Raw genomic sequence first — 18,123 nt, 5'->3', positions numbered from 1 at the left:
ATGTCAGTTTTAGCAGAAATAAAGAGTAAAGGAATTTTTGTAAGAAGCAGGGAGCAGGAAATTGAGGAAGGTGAAAAAGAAAGAAAGTTATAAATAAAAAGGAGTGTATTCAAAATCTAAAAAGAGAAGATGGGTTTTTAACAAAATCCACACAAGAGATGATTGAAACTGTACATACCTTTTATAGTAACATGTACAAAGAGAAACCAGTGCCCTTGGAAACATCGGCAGAAATCTTAAAATTCGTTGACAAAACCGTAAAAGAGAATGCACACTTGACACAGAATTTTACTGCTTTAGAGTTAAAAAAATGCCTAACAGGTTTTAAGAGAAGTCGAGCTCCGGGTTTAGACGGGCTTCCTGCAGAATTCTATCTGACCTATTGGGACCTTTTATCATCAGACATTTTAGATGTTTTTAAAGATTTTGAAAAACTCGACCGACTGCCTGACAGTTTTAGAGTGGGAATAGTGACTCTACTTTATAAAAAAAATGATAAGACTGACCTAAAGAATTGGAGGCCCATCACACTTTTAAACTTTGACTGTAAACTTTTTAGCAAGGTTTTAGCGACATGGATGTCCTCTGTTTTAGAGGAGGTAATTCACCCAGACCAAGCTTGTGCCATCTCAGGGAGACAACTCACCGACAGCCTCGTACTGATTCGAGACATCATTGATTACGCTAGAGACAGAAACACCCGGCTTGTCATCTTAAATTTAGACTTTGAAAAAGCATTTGATCGGGTCTCGCATCAATATCTCTTTCAGGTGTTGCAGCCATCGAAAAGGGCCCGACTGTTCCTACTTGGTGAGCTTTGCTTGGTTGAGACGCTTGCCCCCCCCCCCCCCCCCCCCTGCTCCTCGGCTCACCAAGTAGAAACAATCTATTCGATGCCTTGTCTTTTACTCTGTGCAAAAGACAAGGCAGCCACAAACACCACGGGAACACCGTATTGAGGCTTTGTTCTGACCACTCATTCGGTGTCGCGTTTCTTTCAAGCAATTATCCCGGTTAGCCCGCACTCGGCTCGCTCCCAGAGCCGTGTTAAAATCCACTTCGCATTCACTCTCTTTTCTCAGCAGATTAAAAGAAAGTTTCATCTTGGGCTCCCTGAAACTTCCATCCTGCACCGCTGTTTGCTTTTTCACAAGAGCAGAGGAGAGCGCACCATTCCCAGCGGCACTGCAGTACCGGGTCGAGGCTTGGAGTGAACGGAGCAAGCTTCTTTTTCAACTCCTATTCTTAAAAATCCATTTAATATGTAGTCCTCGTATAGAGGACATATTAAACTGATAAGAACAGATACTACACTTGATCTTAGCCAAAAGGCCGAGAAGCGATAACTTTCCACTGTTTCAGGTCCGAGGGCCCTTGCTGGCACAATGCGCACTTGTAGCAGTGTTCTTTTTATGGCCATAGGTGGCCAGAGTGTCACGTTGCACCTCCGCCCACCCGCTGCACTGAGCACTCTTCAGCCCTTTTAAATGGTATAACTTTGCACTCCCGCATGCTCCAGCAAGCACCATTCAAGCAACAACTTTGCACTCCAGCTTCGAACATCGGCACAGTCGCAACAAGTAAGGCGACTCTACTCAGAGAAGTCACTCTGCAAAGTAGCAAGATTTCTTTTGCACAGACAGAAAGGGCTTCACCCGCAAAGGTAAAGCCTGCCAATAATAGAAACAACTCATTAGTGCTGCTCTCCACGGAAGTCTTTAGTAAAAGGCGAAAGACTTGTATGTTATGAAGAGAAACCAGAGTACGACATTCCCCTGCTCCTCGGCTGACCAAGTAGGAACAATCGGGCCCTATTCGATGGCTGCCTTGTCTTTTACTCTATGCAAAAGACAAGGCAGCAACAAAAACACCACGAGAATCCCGTATTGAGGCTATGTTCTGACCGCTCATTCGGTGTCGCGTTTCTTTCAAGCAATTCTCCCGGTTAGCCGACACTCGGCTCGCTCCCATAGCCGTGTTAAAGTCTACTTCGCATTCACTCTCTTTTCTCTGCAGACTCTTGGGATTTTATCTATAAAATGAATTCCTTCACTCAAACTATGTTAAAACTGCTTTGTCGTTCATATTTACCATGTCTAGAAAGATTTAAACAAAAAAAACAACGTTGTACTTTGCAGTAAAAGAAAGAGCAAATCTAAAGTTTCAGGAATCCGAGAATAAGCTTACTTTCATGAGTGCTTCACGATTTCGGATTTTGCTATAAAATGAATTCCTTCACTCAAACTAAATTAAAACTGCTAAACCGCTAATCTGTTACATGTAAGGCAGATGTCAAATTCACCGAAATAGGATCTAAGGGTATTCGGCCAATCGAGCTGTAGCAGCTTCGGTAAAAGAGTATAAGTTGAAGAGTTTGTGAATAAAGGTGTGCGCACACATAGTGAGCTGTAGGAAAATAGGCAGGGAGCAATGCCGGCTGGGGTATATGTTCTTGTATGTTGTCTGACTGTTTGATTTGAATGTGTTGTGTAAGTGTCCTGTTGAATGTTTGGGCTTTGACACTTCACTGTGGTTGTTAACTGTGTGGTGTGTCCTGAAATGTTATATGTTTGGGCTGTGTGACATGCTTAATGCTTGTCAGTAGCTACCCACTTATTCATATATAGCAACTGACAACATAAGAAGTCTGGACATACTTTGATAGTAGTTGTAGAAGTATCCTTATTGATAATAGATAAACTAATTCATAGTGATAGAACAGTAGATGAACAGGTGCCTGCACGTCTCACGAAAATAAAATGGGTGTATGATTGCTGACGGCAGAGCAATACTGCCAAACTTATGAGTTCTTGTGGCAAACTTGATTCAGTGTCTTGACGTGTATACGCTGTTTCGCTGACTTGATTGTCACAAGAAACAAAGTGTGTTTGATAAGATCCGACCATTTTATTACGGGAGGATCAATATGTATGGATTCTGATGTGACTGATAAACCCATTCGTATCTTAAGCATAATCTAATACGTGAGACAACGCCCTGGCACACAATCAAAAAAAAAAAGAGAGAGCGGTTTTGTGTCCCCACAGTCCATAATGTAGAAAAGAGAGAAAAAAGCCTTTCTGATTTGGTGTGTGTGCTCATAGTGCAGAGTGTAGAGAAAAGAGAGAAAAGAAAGCCGTTTTGGTGTCACGGGTGTTGTGACTTACACACACACATTTCTGAATTGAGAAAAGAAATTATTTTAGAGGAAGCAGTAGAGTTTAGATCCCACATTTGTTGATAGGCATTCATTTATTTCTTCACTTCTGATGAAGTTTCAACAATAAACAACAAACTTTGTATTATGAGAAAGAACCAGACTCATTCTTCAGGAATCCGAAAATAAGCACGAATTCGGATTCTCCTATAAAACGAATTAATTAACTCAAACCAAGTTAAGACTGCTTTGTCCTTCATATTTATTCATGTCTAATCAAGTTTCAACGATAAACAACGTTGTACTTTGTAGAATGAGAAAGAACCTCTTCAGCAATAAGCATCTCTCGACATATGACGAAATACAGATTTTGCTATAAAATTAATTTCTTCTATTAGCGTGACTTAAAACTGTTTGTCCTCCTTATTTATCCACTTCCAATCAAGTTTCAACAATTAAAAAAAAATTGTAGTTTGAGAAAGAACAACTTAATCTTCAGCAATCAGTATAAAAAGAGGGTAACAAAAGGTGCAAATGCCAACCATACATCACTAAAAGGTGGAGCGGAAGTATTCAGCTGCAAGTAGGTGTGAATGTTCGACCATAATTTGTAAAAAGTGGGTAAGAAAAGGTTCGAATGCCCGACTAAATATTAACAAAAGCGGGAGGAGAGGTCTTCGGATGAGAGTGGGTGAGAATTTCCTACCATACAAGTATGGTGGAGAGGAAGCTGTGATTGGCCGACAATAGTAAAAAGCAGGTGAGAAAAGGTGCGAATGTCAAAACATACATGATCAAAACAGGGAGCGGAGGTGTTTGGCTGCGACAAGGTGTGAATGTCCACCCATAATTAATGAAAAACGGGCAACAAGTAGGTTCGAATGCCCAACCATACATCATCAAAAGCAGGAGTGGATGTGTTCGGCTTCAAGAAGGTATGAATGTCCATCAATAATTGCTATAAAACATGAAAGAAAATTTTCGAATATCAAACCGCACATAATCATAAGCGGGAGAGGAGGTGTTCCGCTGCAAGAAGGTGTGAATATCCACCCATAATTACTGAAAAATGGGTAAGAAAAGGTGCGAATGCCCAACCATACATCATCAAAAGCAGGAGTGGATGTGTTCGGCTACAAGAAGGTTTGAATGTCCGACCATAGTTTGTAAAAAGCGGGTAAGAACAGGTTTGTATGCCCGACTGTACACAATCAAAAGAGGGAGCGGAGTTGTTCAGCTACAAGAAGGTGTGAAAGTCCGACCATGGTTTGTAAAAAGCGGGTAAGAACAGGTTCGTATGCCCGAATATACACCAACAAATGCGGGAGCGGAGGTGTTCGGCTGTGAGTAGGTGTGAATCTCCAACCATAATTGCTGAAAAATGTGTTAGAAAAGGTAAGAATGCCGGTCCATACATCAACAAAAGCGGGAGAGGTGGTGTTCGGCTGCAAGTAGGTGTGAATGTCAAGCCATAATTACTCACAAATTGGTAAGAAAAGGTAGTATTGCCAGACCATACATGATCAAAACAGGGAGCGGAGGTGGTTAAGCTGCAAGAAGGTGTTAATGTCCGACTAAAGTTTGTAAAAAGCGGGTAAGAAAAGGTGCGAATGCCCGACAATGTATGATCAAAAGAGGGAGCGGAGGTTTTCGGCTGAAAGAAGGTCTGAATGTCCAACCATAATTTGTAAAAACCGGGGAAGAAAAGGCTCGAAAGCCCGACTATACACCATCAAAAGCTGGAGCGGAGGTGTTCAGCTGCAAGAAGGTCTGAATGTCCATCAATAATTGCTAGAAAACATGAAAGAGAATTTTCGAATATCAAACCGCACATGATAATAAGCGGGAGAGGAGGTGTTCAGCTGCAAGGTGTGAATGTCCACCCATAATTACTGAAAAATGGGTAGGAAAAGGTGCGAATTCCCAACCATACATCATCAAATGCACGAGTGGATGTGTTCGGCTACAAGAAGGTTTGAATGTCCGATCATAGTTGGTAAAAAGCGGGTAAGAAAAGGTTAAAATACCCGACTGTACACAATCAATAGCGGGAGCGGAGTTGTTCGGCTACTAAAAGGTGTGAAAGTCCGACCCTGGTTTTAAAAAGCGGGTAAGAAAAGGTTCGAATGCCCGAACATACACCATCAAAAGAGGTAGCGGAGGTGTTCCGCTGTAAGACGGTGTGAATGTCCGATCATAGTTGGTAAAAAGCGGGTAAGAAAAGGTTAAAATACCCGACTGTACACAATCAATAGCGGGAGCGGAAGTGTTCGGCTACAAGAAGGTGTGAAGAAGATGCAGTAGAAGAAGTTGAAATCCATCTACACATTGATAAATATGAAGGACAAAGCAGTTCCCACTTGCCCATAAGAAAATAAGCTTATTCTCGGATTCCTGATCCTTCAGTGTTGCTCTTTCTTCTACTGCAAAATACAGTGTTGTTCTTTGTTGAAGTCGATCTAGACATTGATAAATATGAAGGAAAAAGCAGTTTTAACTTGGTTTGAGTGAATGAATTCATTTTATACATAAAATCCGAAATCGTGCAGAACTCATGAAAATAAGCTTATTCTCGGATTCCTAAAACTTTTGATTGGCTCTTTCTTTTACTGCAAAGTACAACGTTGTTTTTTTGTTTAAATCTATCGAGACATTGATAAATATGAAGGTAAAAGCCGTTTTAACATAGTTTGAGTGAAGGAATTGATTTTATAGATAAAATCCCAAATCATGCAGAACTCCTCAAAAGGGGCGTATGGCTTAATCACAAGTGTGGTTCTTTCTCATTCAGGGTAGTATGAGGAAGTTTATGCTTGAAATATATGTAGAAATGGGTACATATGAAGGACAAAGCAGTGTTAACTTAGTTTGAGAGAAGGAATTCATTTTATACATAAAATCCCAAATCATGCAGAACGTATGAAAAGAAGCTTATTCTCGGATTCCTGATCCTTCAGTTTTGCTCTTTCTTCTACTGCAAAATACAATGTTGTTCTTTGTTGAAGTCGATCTAGACATTGATAAATATGAAGGAAAAAGCAGTTTTAACTTGGTTTGAGTGAATGAATTCATTGTATACATAAAATCCGAAATCGTGCAGAACTCATGAAAATAAGCTTATTCTCGGATTCCTAAAACTTTTGATTTGCTCTTTCTTTTATTGCAAAGTACAACGTTGTTTTTTTGTTTAAATCTATCGAGACATTGATAGATATGAAGGTAAAAACCGTTTTAACATAGTTTGAGTGAAGGAATTAATTTTATAGATAAAATCCCAAATCAGGCAGAACTCCTCAAAAGGGAGGTATGGCTTAATCACAAGTGTGGCTCTTTCTCATTCAGGGTAGTATGAGGAAGTTTATGCTTGAAATATATGTAGAAATGGGTACATATGAAGGACAAAGCAGTGTTAACTTAGTTTGCGTGAAGAAATTCATTTTATACATAAAATCCGAAATCGTGCAGAACTCATGAAAATAAGCTTATTCTCGGATTCCTAAAACTTTTGATTTGCACTTTCTTTTACTGCAAAGTACAACGTTGTTTTTTGTTGAAATCTATCTAGACATTGATAAATACCAGCCGAAACTCTGCTGCCGCTTTTGATAATTTATGGTTGGGCATTCTTACCTTTTCTTACCCGCTTTTTACAAATTATGATCTTAGATTCACACCTACTTGCACTACTTACTACCTTCTCATCCACTTATGATCATGTGCGGTTGGGCTTTCGCACCTTTTCTTACCCATTTTTCAGTAATTATGGGTGGACATTCAGACCTTCTTGCAGCCGAAAACCTCCGCTCCTCTTTTGATCATACATTGTCGGGCATTCACACCTTGTCTTACCCGCTTTTTACAAACTTTAGTCGGACATTCAAACCTTCTTGCAGCTGAACCACCTCCGCTCCCTGTTTTGATCATATATGGTCTGGCAATAGTACCTTTTCTTACCCGTTTGTGAGTAATTATGGCTGGACATTCACACCTTCTTGCAGCCGAACACAACCTCTCCCGCTTTTGATGATATATGGTCCGGCATTCTTACCTTTTCTAACACATTTTTCAGCAATTATGGTCGGACATTCACACATACTCACAGACGAACACCTCCGCTCCCACATTTGATAGTGTATAGTCGGGCATTCTCACCCTTTCTCATCAGCTTTTTGCAAATTATGATATGACATTCACACCTACTTGCAGTCGAACAGCTCTGCTCCCGCTTTTGATTATGTTTGGTTGGATATTCGAACCTTTTCTTAACTGCTTTTTACAAACTTTGGTTGGACGTTCACACCTTCTTGTAGCCGAACACATGCACGCCTGCTTTTGATGATGTATGGTTGGGCATTCGCACCTTTTTTTTACCCATTTTTCAGGTATTATGGGTGGACATTCACACCTTCTTGCAGCTGAACACCTCCTCTCCCACTTATGATCATGTGTGGTTTGATTTTCGAAAATTTTCTTTCATGTTTTCTAGCAATTATTGATGGACATTTAGACCTTCTTGCAGCTGAACACCACCTCTCCCGATTTTGATGATGTATGGACCAGCATTTTTACCTTTTCTAACACATTTTTCAGCAATTATGGTCGGAGATTCACACCTACTCACAGCCGAACAACTACGCTCCCGCATTTGATGATGTATAGTCGGGCATTCTCACCCTTTCTCATCAGCTTTTTGCAAATTATGATCTGACATTCACACCTACTTCCAGTTGAACAGCTCTGCTCCCGCTTTTGATTATGTTTGGTTAGATATTCGAACATTTTCTTAACTGCTTTTTACAAACTTTGGTCGGACGTTCACAATATCTTGCAGCCGAACACCTCCGCTTCCGCTTTTGATGGTGTATATTCGGGCATACGAACCTTTTCTTACCCGCTTTTTACAAACCAAGGTTGGACTTTCACACCTTCTCTTAGCTGAACAACTCCGCTCCCTCTTTTGATTGTGTACAGTCGGGTAATTTAACCTTTTCTTACCCGCTTTTTACCATCTATGGTCGGACATTCACACCGTCTTACAGCGGAACACATCCGCTCCCTCTTTTGATGATGTATGGTTAGGCATTCGCACCTTTTCTTACCCATTTTTCAGTAATTATGGGTAGACATTCACACCTTCTTGCAGCTGAACACCTCCTCTCCCGCTTATGATCATGTGCAGTTTGATATTCGAAAATTTTCTTTCATGTTTTCTAGCAATTATTGATGGACATTCAGACCGTCTTGCAGCTGAACACCTCCGCTCACACTTTTGATGGTGTATAGTCGGGCTTTCGAGCCTTTTCTTCCCCGGTTTTTACAAATTATGGTTGGACATTCAGACCTTCTTGCAGCCGAAAACCTCCACTCCCTCTTTTGATCATACATTGTCGGGCATTCGCACCTTTTCTTACCCGCTTTTTACAAACCATGGTCGGACTTTCACACCTTTTAGTAGCCGAACAACTCCGCTCCCGCTATTGATTGTGTACAGTCGGGTATTTTAACCTTTTCTTACCCGCTTTTTACCAACTATGGTTGGACATTCACACCTTCTTACAGCAGAACACCTCCGCTCCCTGTTTTGATTATGTATGGTTTGACATTCGCACCTTCTCTCACCCGCCTTTTACTATGGTCGGCCATTCACAGCTTCCTCTCCACCATACTTGTATGGTGGGATATTCACACCCACCTGCATCCGAAGACCTCCGCCCCCCTTTTGTTGATATTTAGTCGGTCATTCGCACCTTACCCGCTTTTGGCAAACTATGGCCTTCTTGCAGCCAAACACCTCTGATCTCGCTTTTGATGATGTAAGGTTGGGCATTCAGACCTTGCTTCACCTGCTTTTCACCAAATATAGTCGGACATTCACACCTTCTTGCAGCCGAACACTTCCGCTTTTAGTGTTCTATGAGGCATTCACATATTTTTTTTCACCGTATTTTATAGATTATGGTTGGAAATTCTCACCCACTCTCATCCGAAGACCTCTCCTCCCGCTTTTGTTAATATATAGTCGGGCATTCGAACCTTTTCTTACCCGCTTTTTACAAATTATGGTCGAACATTCACACCTACTTGCAGCTGAATACTTCCGCTCCACCTTTTAGGTATGTATGGTTGGCATTTGCACCTCTTTTTATACTGATTGCTGAAGATTAAGTTGTTCTTTCTCAAACTACAAATTTTTTTAAATTGTTGAAACTTGATTTGAAGTGGATAAATAAGGACGACAAACAGTTTTAAGTCAGGCTGATAGAAGGAATTAATTTTATAGCAAAATCTGTATTTCGTCATATGTCGAGAGATGCTTATTGCTGAAGAAGTTCTTTCTCATTCTACAAAGTACAACGTTGTTTATCGTTGAAACTTGATTAGACATGAATAAATATGAAGGACAAAGCAGTCTTAACTTGGTTTGAGTTAATGAATTCGTTTTATAGGAGAATCCGAATTCGTGCATAACTCATAAAATAGAGCTTATTTTCGGATTCCTGAAGAATGAGTCTGGTTCTTTCTCATAATACAAAGTTTGTTGTTTATTGTTGAAACTTCATCAGAAGTGAAGAAATAAATGAATGCCTCTCAACAAATGTGGGATCTAATCTCTAGTGCTTCCTCTAAAATAATTTCCTTTCTCAATTTAGAAATGTGTGTGTGTAAGTCACAACACCCGTGACACCAAAACGGCTTTCTTTTCTCTACACTCTGCACTATGAGCACACACACCAAATCAGAAAGGGTTTTTTCTCTCTTTTCTACATTATGGACTGTGGGGACACAAAACCGCTCTCTCTCTTTTTTTTTTTTTATCGTGTGCCAGGGCGTTGTCTCACGTATTAGATTATGCTTAAGATACGAATGTGTTTATCAGTCACATCAGAATCCATACATACTGATCCTCCCGTAATAAAATGGTCGGATCTTATCAAACACACTTTGTTTCTTGTGACAATCAAGTCAGCGAAACAGCGTATACACGTCAAGACACTGAATCAAGTTTGCCACAAGAACTCATAAGTTTGGCAGTATTGCTCTGCCGTCAGCAATCATACACCCATTTTATTTTCGTGAGACATGTGCAAGCACCTGTTCATCTACTGTTCTATCACTATGAATTAGTGATCTATTATCAATAAGGATACTTCTACAACTACTATCAAAGTATGTCCGGACTTCTTATGTTGTCAGTTGCTATATATGAATAAGTGGGTAGCTACTGACAAGCATTAAGCATGTCACACAGCCCAAACATATAACATTTCAGGACACACCACACAGTTAACAACCACAGTGAAGCGTGTCAAAGCCCAAACATGTAACATTCAACAGGACACTTACACAACACATTCAAATCAAACAGTCAGACAACATACAAGAACATATACCCCAGCCGGCATTGCTCCCTGCCTATTTTCGTACAGCACACTATGTGTGCGCACACCTTTATTCACAAACTCTTCAACTTATACTCTTTTACCGAAGCTGCTACAGCTCGATTGGCCGAATACCCTTTGATCCTATTTCGGTGAATTTGACATCTGCCTTACATATAACAGATTAGCGGTTTAGCAGTTTTAATTTAGTTTGAGTGAAGGAATTCATTTTATAGCAAAATCCGAAATCGTGAAGAACTCATGAAAGTAAGCTTATTCTCGGATTCCTGAAACTTTAGATTTGCTCTTTCTTTTACTGCAAAGTACAACGTTGTTTTTTTTGTTTAAATCTTTCTAGACATGGTAAATATTAAGGACAAAGCAGTTTTCACATAGTTTGAGTGAAGGAATTCATTTTATAGATAAAATCCCAAGAGTCTGCTGAGAAAAGAGAGTGAATGCGAAGTAGACTTTAACACGGCTATGGGAGCGAGCCGAGTGTGGGCTAACCGGGAGAATTGCTTGAAAAAAACGCGACACCGAATGAGCGATCAGAACAAAGCCTCAATACGGGATTCTCGTGGTGTTTTTGTTGCTGCCTTGTCTTTTGCACAGAGTAAAAGACAAGGCAGCCATCGAATAGGGCTTGTTCCTAGTTGGTCAGCCGAGGAGCAAGGGGGGGGGGGAGCAAGCGTCTCAACCAAGCAAAGCTCACCATGGGGAAGGTGGCTATGCCAACTAGCCTGTTGCCCTGCTCCCGCAGTGACGGATAATCGTACTCTGGTTTCTCTTCATAACGTACAAGTCTTTCGCCTTTTACTAAAGATTTCTGTGGAGAGCAGCACTAATGAGTTGTTTCTATTTTTGGCAGGCTTTACCTTTGCGGGTAAAGCCCTTTCTGTCTGTGCAAAAGAAATCTTCTTACTGTGCAGAGTGACTTCTCTGAGTAGAGTCGCCTTAGTTGTTGCGACTGTGCCGATGTTCGAAGCTGGAGTGCAAAGTTGTTGCTTGAATGGTGCTTGCTGGAGCGTGCGGGAGTGCAAAGTTATACCATTTAAAAGGGCTGAAGAGTGCTCAGTGCAGCGGGTGGGCGACACTCTGGCCACCTTGAAAACCGAGGTTACATCCACTACCAGGGGCAGCCCAAGTTCTGCCGCAAGTGTGGTGAGCATGGGCACCTGGTTGAGGCTTGTACCAAGGTGTTATGTGGGAAGAGCAGAGAAATTGGGCAAACTTTTGGAGAGTGTCCAAATGGCAGGAAATGTAATCTCTGTGGAGAATTAAATCACCTCTTCAGAGATTGCCCTAAATCTTTTGCCAACAAATTAAAGACGGTAAAGCCACAGTCAAGCCAACAAAGAGAAGGACCAAAGGTGGCAGTTGGTGAACAAAGTGAAGAGGTTGACCCAATAAATTCAAACTTCCCGCCAAAAGCTTGGATTGGAAGTGAGGAGCAAAAAGGGGAGGGGCCTGTAGAGGCCTCACCACTCAGTGTTGAAGTCTGTGAGAATTCACAGGCAGAGGGTGGAGCTACGCTAAATGAGGAGGAAGAGCAGACAGGTGAGTCTAGTGAAGATACTCACCTCCCCGAAGGTCAACAGCCGAAGAGGACGGCATCTGAGCCTCTGATTCCCCAGTGGTATCAGAGAAGAGGGGAAGGGTTAGGTCCCTTTCAGACAGTTCTTCAGTGGAAGAACCTAGAGTCTTCCCCTCCGACTCACCAAATGAGGTCTCCTTTTTAACTTCAGCTCTGCAATCAACCCCCAGGGACTCAAAGTTAAATGCAACATTGCGTCAGAGGCCAACACCGAGAGTCCGAAAAGGAAATATAGATCACCCTACTCACTTTTCACCTAAAGAAATGAAGGAAGAGCTAGTTTCCCAAGAAATAACCTGTGTGTAATTTGTTTTGATAACTTAGAAAAACGAAAATGACATACCTACTTTCCTTTATGCTTTTAATGGTTCTCACCTTCTCAACACTAAATGTGAGAAGTGTGAAATCAAAGACAAGAGCCCAGAGTATTTTATCCTTCTTAGACTCCATAAAATCAGATGTGTTTTTAATACAAGAATATGGACTACCTTTTTTAAAAAACCATAGACAATGGGAGGAAATTTGGCCCCATTTATCGATATGGAGTGGCTCAAATCAAAATAAAAATGATGGTGTGGCCATTCTAATTAAAAATCCGCATGTGAAAAGTAGCACAATGGTGAGAGACGGGCACTTTTAGCACACTTGAATTTTATGGGGCAAGACTTTAACCTCTTAAATATTTATGGTTTCAATGGAAAAAATGAAAGGTATGACCTTTTAGAAGATATACAGCTTTACATGCTAGGGCAAGTACCTTTAGTTGTAGGAGGGGATTTTAACTGTATCTTGAGCAGGAAAGATAGAAAAAGAGCAGGGGTAGATTTTAAAGTGGATAAGACTTCGATTTTACTTCAGGGCATATGCAGGGATTTTAAGCTTACTGACTGTTTTAAAACCATGCATCCCAGAGAGGAGGGCTTCACCTGGTTTAGTCATGATGGCACCAGAGCCTCTCGCATTGATTATTTCTTTACTAGAGATTGCCCACCCACTGATGTTAGATTAACCCCTGTTTTCTTTTCAGACCACCTTATGCTCTCCTGCACCCTTTCACCCCCTTCTGGTGTGACGGTAGGAAGTGGTCTGTGGAAACTCAACTGTTCCCTGTTGGAGGATGAAATCATAGTCAGTCAGTACAGGGAATGTTATAAAGAGTGGCAGACCCTTCAAGACCTCTACGAAACACATGCACAATGGTGGGAAATGGTGAAGGAAACGACCCAGACTTTTTTTAAACAGCAAGGTAAACGTAAAAAAAGGAAAGAGAATAGATGTATGATGGGACTACATAAACGCTTACAGCGCTACTTTAAACTAAATCAGTGTGGCATAGACTTTAAAGAAGAAATCAAAGATGTCAAAAAGGAAATGTCAGTTTTAGCAGAAATAAAGAGTAAAGGAATTTTTGTAAGAAGCAGGGAGCAGGAAATTGAGGAAGGTGAAAAAGAAAGAAAGTTATAAATAAAAAGGAGTGTATTCAAAATCTAAAAAGAGAAGATGGGTTTTTAACAAAATCCACACAAGAGATGATTGAAACTGTACATACCTTTTATAGTAACATGTACAAAGAGAAACCAGTGCACTTGGAAACATCGGCAGAAATCTTAAAATTCGTTGACAAAACCGTAAAAGAGAATGCACACTTGACACAGAATTTTACTGCTTTAGAGTTAAAAAAATGCCTAACAGGTTTTAAGAGAAGTCGAGCTCCGGGTTTAGACGGGCTTCCTGCAGAATTCTATCTGACCTATTGGGACCTTTTATCATCAGACATTTTAGATGTTTTTAAAGATTTTGAAAAACTCGACCGACTGCCTGACAGTTTTAGAGTGGGAATAGTGACTCTACTTTATAAAAAAAATGATAAGACTGACCTAAAGAATTGGAGGCCCATCACACTTTTAAACTTTGACTGTAAACTTTTTAGCAAGGTTTTAGCGACATGGATGTCCTCTGTTTTAGAGGAGGTAATTCACCAGACCAAGCTTGTGCCATCTCAGGGAGACAACTCACCGACAGCCTCGTACTGATTCGAGACATCATTGATTACGCTAGAGACAGAAACACCCGGCTTGTCATCTTAAATTTAGACTTTGAAAAAGCATTTGATCGGGTCTCGCATCAATATCTCTTTCAGGTGTTGCAGCCATCGAAAAGGGCCCGATTGTTCCTACTTGGTGAGCTTTGCTTGGTTGAGACGCTTGTCCCCCCCCCCCTGCTCCTCGGCTGACCAAGTAGAAACAATCTATTCGATGGCTGCCTTGTCTTTTACTCTGTGCAAAAGACAAGGCAGCCACAAACACCACGAGAATCCCGTATTGAGGCTTTGTTCTGACCGCTCATTCGGTGTCGCGTTTCTTTCAAGCAATTCTCCCGGTTAGCCCACACTCGGCTCGCTCCCATAGCCGTGTTAAAGTCTACTTCGCATTCACTCTCTTTTCTATGCAGACTCTTGGGATTTTATCTATAAAATGAATTCCTTCACTCAAACTATGTTAAAACTGCTTTGTCGTTCATATTTACCATGTCTAGAAAGATTTAAACAAAAAAAACAACGTTGTACTTTGCAGTAAAAGAAAGAGCAAATCTAAAGTTTCAGGAATCCGAGAATAAGCTTACTTTCATGAGTGCTTCACGATTTCGGATTTTGCTATAAAATGAATTCCTTCACTCAAATTAAATTAAAACTGCTAAACCGCTAATCTGTTACATGTAAGGCAGATGTCAAATTCACCGAAATAGGATCTAAGGGTATTCGGCCAATCGAGCTGTAGCAGCTTCGGTAAAAGAGTATAAGTTGAAGAGTTTGTGAATAAAGGTGTGCGCACACATAGTGAGCTGTAGGAAAATAGGCAGGGAGCAATGCCGGCTGGGGTATATGTTCTTGTATGTTGTCTGACTGTTTGATTTGAATGTGTTGTGTAAGTGTCCTGTTGAATGTTTGGGCTTTGACACTTCACTGTGGTTGTTAACTGTGTGGTGTGTCCTGAAATGTTATATGTTTGGGCTGTGTGACATGCTTAATGCTTGTCAGTAGCTACCCACTTATTCATATATAGCAACTGACAACATAAGAAGTCTGGACATACTTTGATAGTAGTTGTAGAAGTATCCTTATTGATAATAGATAAACTAATTCATAGTGATAGAACAGTAGATGAACAGGTGCCTGCACATGTCTCACGAAAATAAAATGGGTGTATGATTGCTGACGGCAGAGCAATACTGCCAAACTTATGAGTTCTTGTGGCAAACTTGATTCAGTGTCTTGACGTGTATACGCTGTTTCGCTGACTTGATTGTCAGAAGACACAAAGTGTGTTTGATAAGATCCGACCATTTTATTACGGGAGGATCAGTATGTATGGATTCTGATGTGACTGATAAACCCATTCGTATCTTAAGCATAATCTAATACGTGAGACAACGCCCTGGCACACAATCAAAAAAAAAAAGAGAGAGCGGTTTTGTGTCCCCACAGTCCATAATGTAGAAAAGAGAGAAAAAAGCCTTTCTGATTTGGTGTGTGTGCTCATAGTGCAGAGTGTAGAGAAAAGAGAGAAAAGAAAGCCGTTTTGGTGTCACGGGTGTTGTGACTTACACACACACATTTCTGAATTGAGAAAAGAAATTATTTTAGAGGAAGCAGTAGAGTTTAGATCCCACATTTGTTGATAGGCATTCATTTATTTCTTCACTTCTGATGAAGTTTCAACAATAAACAACAAACTTTGTATTATGAGAAAGAACCAGACTCATTCTTCAGGAATCCGAAAATAAGCACGAATTCGGATTCTCCTATAAAACGAATTAATTAACTCAAACCAAGTTAAGACTGCTTTGTCCTTCATATTTATTCATGTCTAATCAAGTTTCAACGATAAACAACGTTGTACTTTGTAGAATGAGAAAGAACTTCTTCAGCAATAAGCATCTCTCGACATATGACGAAATACAGATTTTGCTATAAAATAAATTACTTCTATCAGCGTGACTTAAAACTGTTTGTCCTCCTTATTTATCCACTTCAAATCAAGTTTCAACAATTAAAAAAAAATTGTAGTTTGAGAAAGAACAACTTAATCTTCAGCAATCAGTATAAAAAGAGGGTAACAAAAGGTGCAAATGCCAACCATACATCACTAAAAGGTGGAGCGGAAGTATTCAGCTGCAAGTAGGTGTGAATGTTCGACCATAATTTGTAAAAAGTGGGTAAGAAAAGGTTCGAATGCCCGACTAAATATTAACAAAAGCGGGAGGAGAGGTCTTCGGATGAGAGTGGGTGAGAATTTCCTACCATACAAGTATGGTGGAGAGGAAGCTGTGATTGAACGACAATAGTAAAAAGCAGGTGAGAAAAGGTGCGAATGTCAAAACATACATGATCAAAACAGGGAGCGGAGGTGTTTGGCTGCAAGAAGGTGTGAATATCCACCCATAATTACTGAAAAATGGGTAAGAAAAGGTGCGAATGCCCAACCATACATCATCAAAAGCAGGAGTGGATGTGTTCGGCTACAAGAAGGTTTGAATGTCCGACCATAGTTTGTAAAAAGCGGGTAAGAACAGGTTTGTATGCCCGACTGTACACAATCAAAAGAGGGAGCGGAGTTGTTCAGCTACAAGAAGGTGTGAAAGTCCGACCATGGTTTGTAAAAAGCGGGTAAGAACAGGTTCGTATGCCCGAATATACACCATCAAATGCGGGAGAGGAGGTGTTCGGCTGTGAGTAGGTGTGAATCTCCGACCATAATTGCTGAAAAATGTGTTAGAAAAGGTAAGAATGCCGGTCCATACATCATCAAAAGCGGGAGAGGTGGTGTTCGGCTGCAAGTAGGTGTGAATGTCCAGCCATAATTACTCACAAATGGGTAAGAAAAGGTAGTATTGCCAGACCATACATGATCAAAACAGGGAGCGGAGGTGGTTAAGCTGCAAGAAGGTGTTAATGTCCGACTAAAGTTTGTAAAAAGCGGGTAAGAAAAGGTGCGAATGCCCGACAATGTATGATCAAAAGAGGGAGCGGAGGTTTTCAGCTGAAAGAAGGTCTGAATGTCCAACCATAATTTGTAAAAACCGGGGAAGAAAAGGCTTGAAAGCCCGACTATACACCATCAAAAGCTGGAGCGGAGGTGTTCAGCTGCAAGAAGGTCTGAATGTCCATCAATAATTGCTAGAAAACATGAAAGAGAATTTTCGAATATCAAACCGCACATGATAATAAGCGGGAGAGGAGGTGTTCAGCTGCAAGAAGGTGTGAATGTCCACCCATAATTTCTGAAAAATGGGTAAGAAAAGGTGCGAATTCCCAACCTTACATCATCAAATGCACGAGTGGATGTGTTCGGCTACAAGAAGGTTTGAATGTCCGACCATAGTTTGTAAAAAGCGGGTAAGAAAAGGTTCGAATGCCCAAACATACACCATCAAAAGAGGGAGCGGAGGTGTTCCGCTGTAAGAAGGTGTGAATGTCCGACCATAGTTGGTAAAAAGCGGGTAAGAAAAGGTTAAAATACCCGACTGTACACAATCAATAGCGGGAGCGGAGTTGTTCGGCTACTAAAAGGTGTGAAAGTCCGACCCTGGTTTTAAAAAGCGGGTAAGAAAAGGTTCGAATGTCCGAACATACACCATCAAAACCGGAAGCGTAGGTGTTCGGCTGCAAGAAGGTGTGAACGTCCGACCAAAGTTTGTGAAAAAGCAGTTAAGAAAGGGTTCGAATATCTAACCAAACATAATCAAAAGCGGGAGCAGAGCTGTTCGACTGCAAGTAGGTGTGAATGTCAGAGAATAATTTGCAAAAAGCTGATGAGAAAGGGTGAGAAATCCCGACTATACACCATCAAATGCGGTAGCGGAGTTGTTCGGCTGTGAGTAGGTAAGATTCTCCAACCATAATTGTTGAAAAATGTGTTAGAAAAGGTAAGAATGCCGGTCCATACATCATCAAAAGCGGGAGAGGTGGTGTTCGGCTGCAAGTAGGTGTG

General features: G+C 40.8%; 3 non-coding genes across 3 annotated transcripts; 1 reads left to right on the top strand and 2 right to left on the bottom strand.

The window, feature by feature from the left end:
• Nucleotides 1-1,160: 1,160 nt before the first annotated feature.
• LOC140317135 (U2 spliceosomal RNA) lies at nt 1,161-1,344 on the bottom strand. The gene has a single exon (XR_011917479.1). It is a non-coding gene; the product is annotated as a U2 spliceosomal RNA (small nuclear RNA).
• A 308-nt stretch (nt 1,345-1,652) lies between these two features.
• LOC140317228 (U5 spliceosomal RNA) lies at nt 1,653-1,766 on the bottom strand. Its single transcript, XR_011917560.1, has one exon. It is a non-coding gene; the product is annotated as a U5 spliceosomal RNA (small nuclear RNA).
• A 9,545-nt stretch (nt 1,767-11,311) lies between these two features.
• On the top strand, nt 11,312-11,426 carry LOC140317294 (U5 spliceosomal RNA). The gene has a single exon (XR_011917620.1). It is a non-coding gene; the product is annotated as a U5 spliceosomal RNA (small nuclear RNA).
• The last annotated feature ends 6,697 nt before the right edge of the window (nt 11,427-18,123 follow it).

Source organism: Leuresthes tenuis, unplaced genomic scaffold (assembly GCF_036924035.1).
Source record: "Leuresthes tenuis unplaced genomic scaffold, fLeuTen1.0.hap1 SCAF_10, whole genome shotgun sequence".
NCBI classification, from domain to species: Eukaryota; Metazoa; Chordata; class Actinopteri; order Atheriniformes; family Atherinopsidae; genus Leuresthes; species Leuresthes tenuis.
This window is presented reverse-complemented; position numbering and strand designations above follow the sequence as displayed.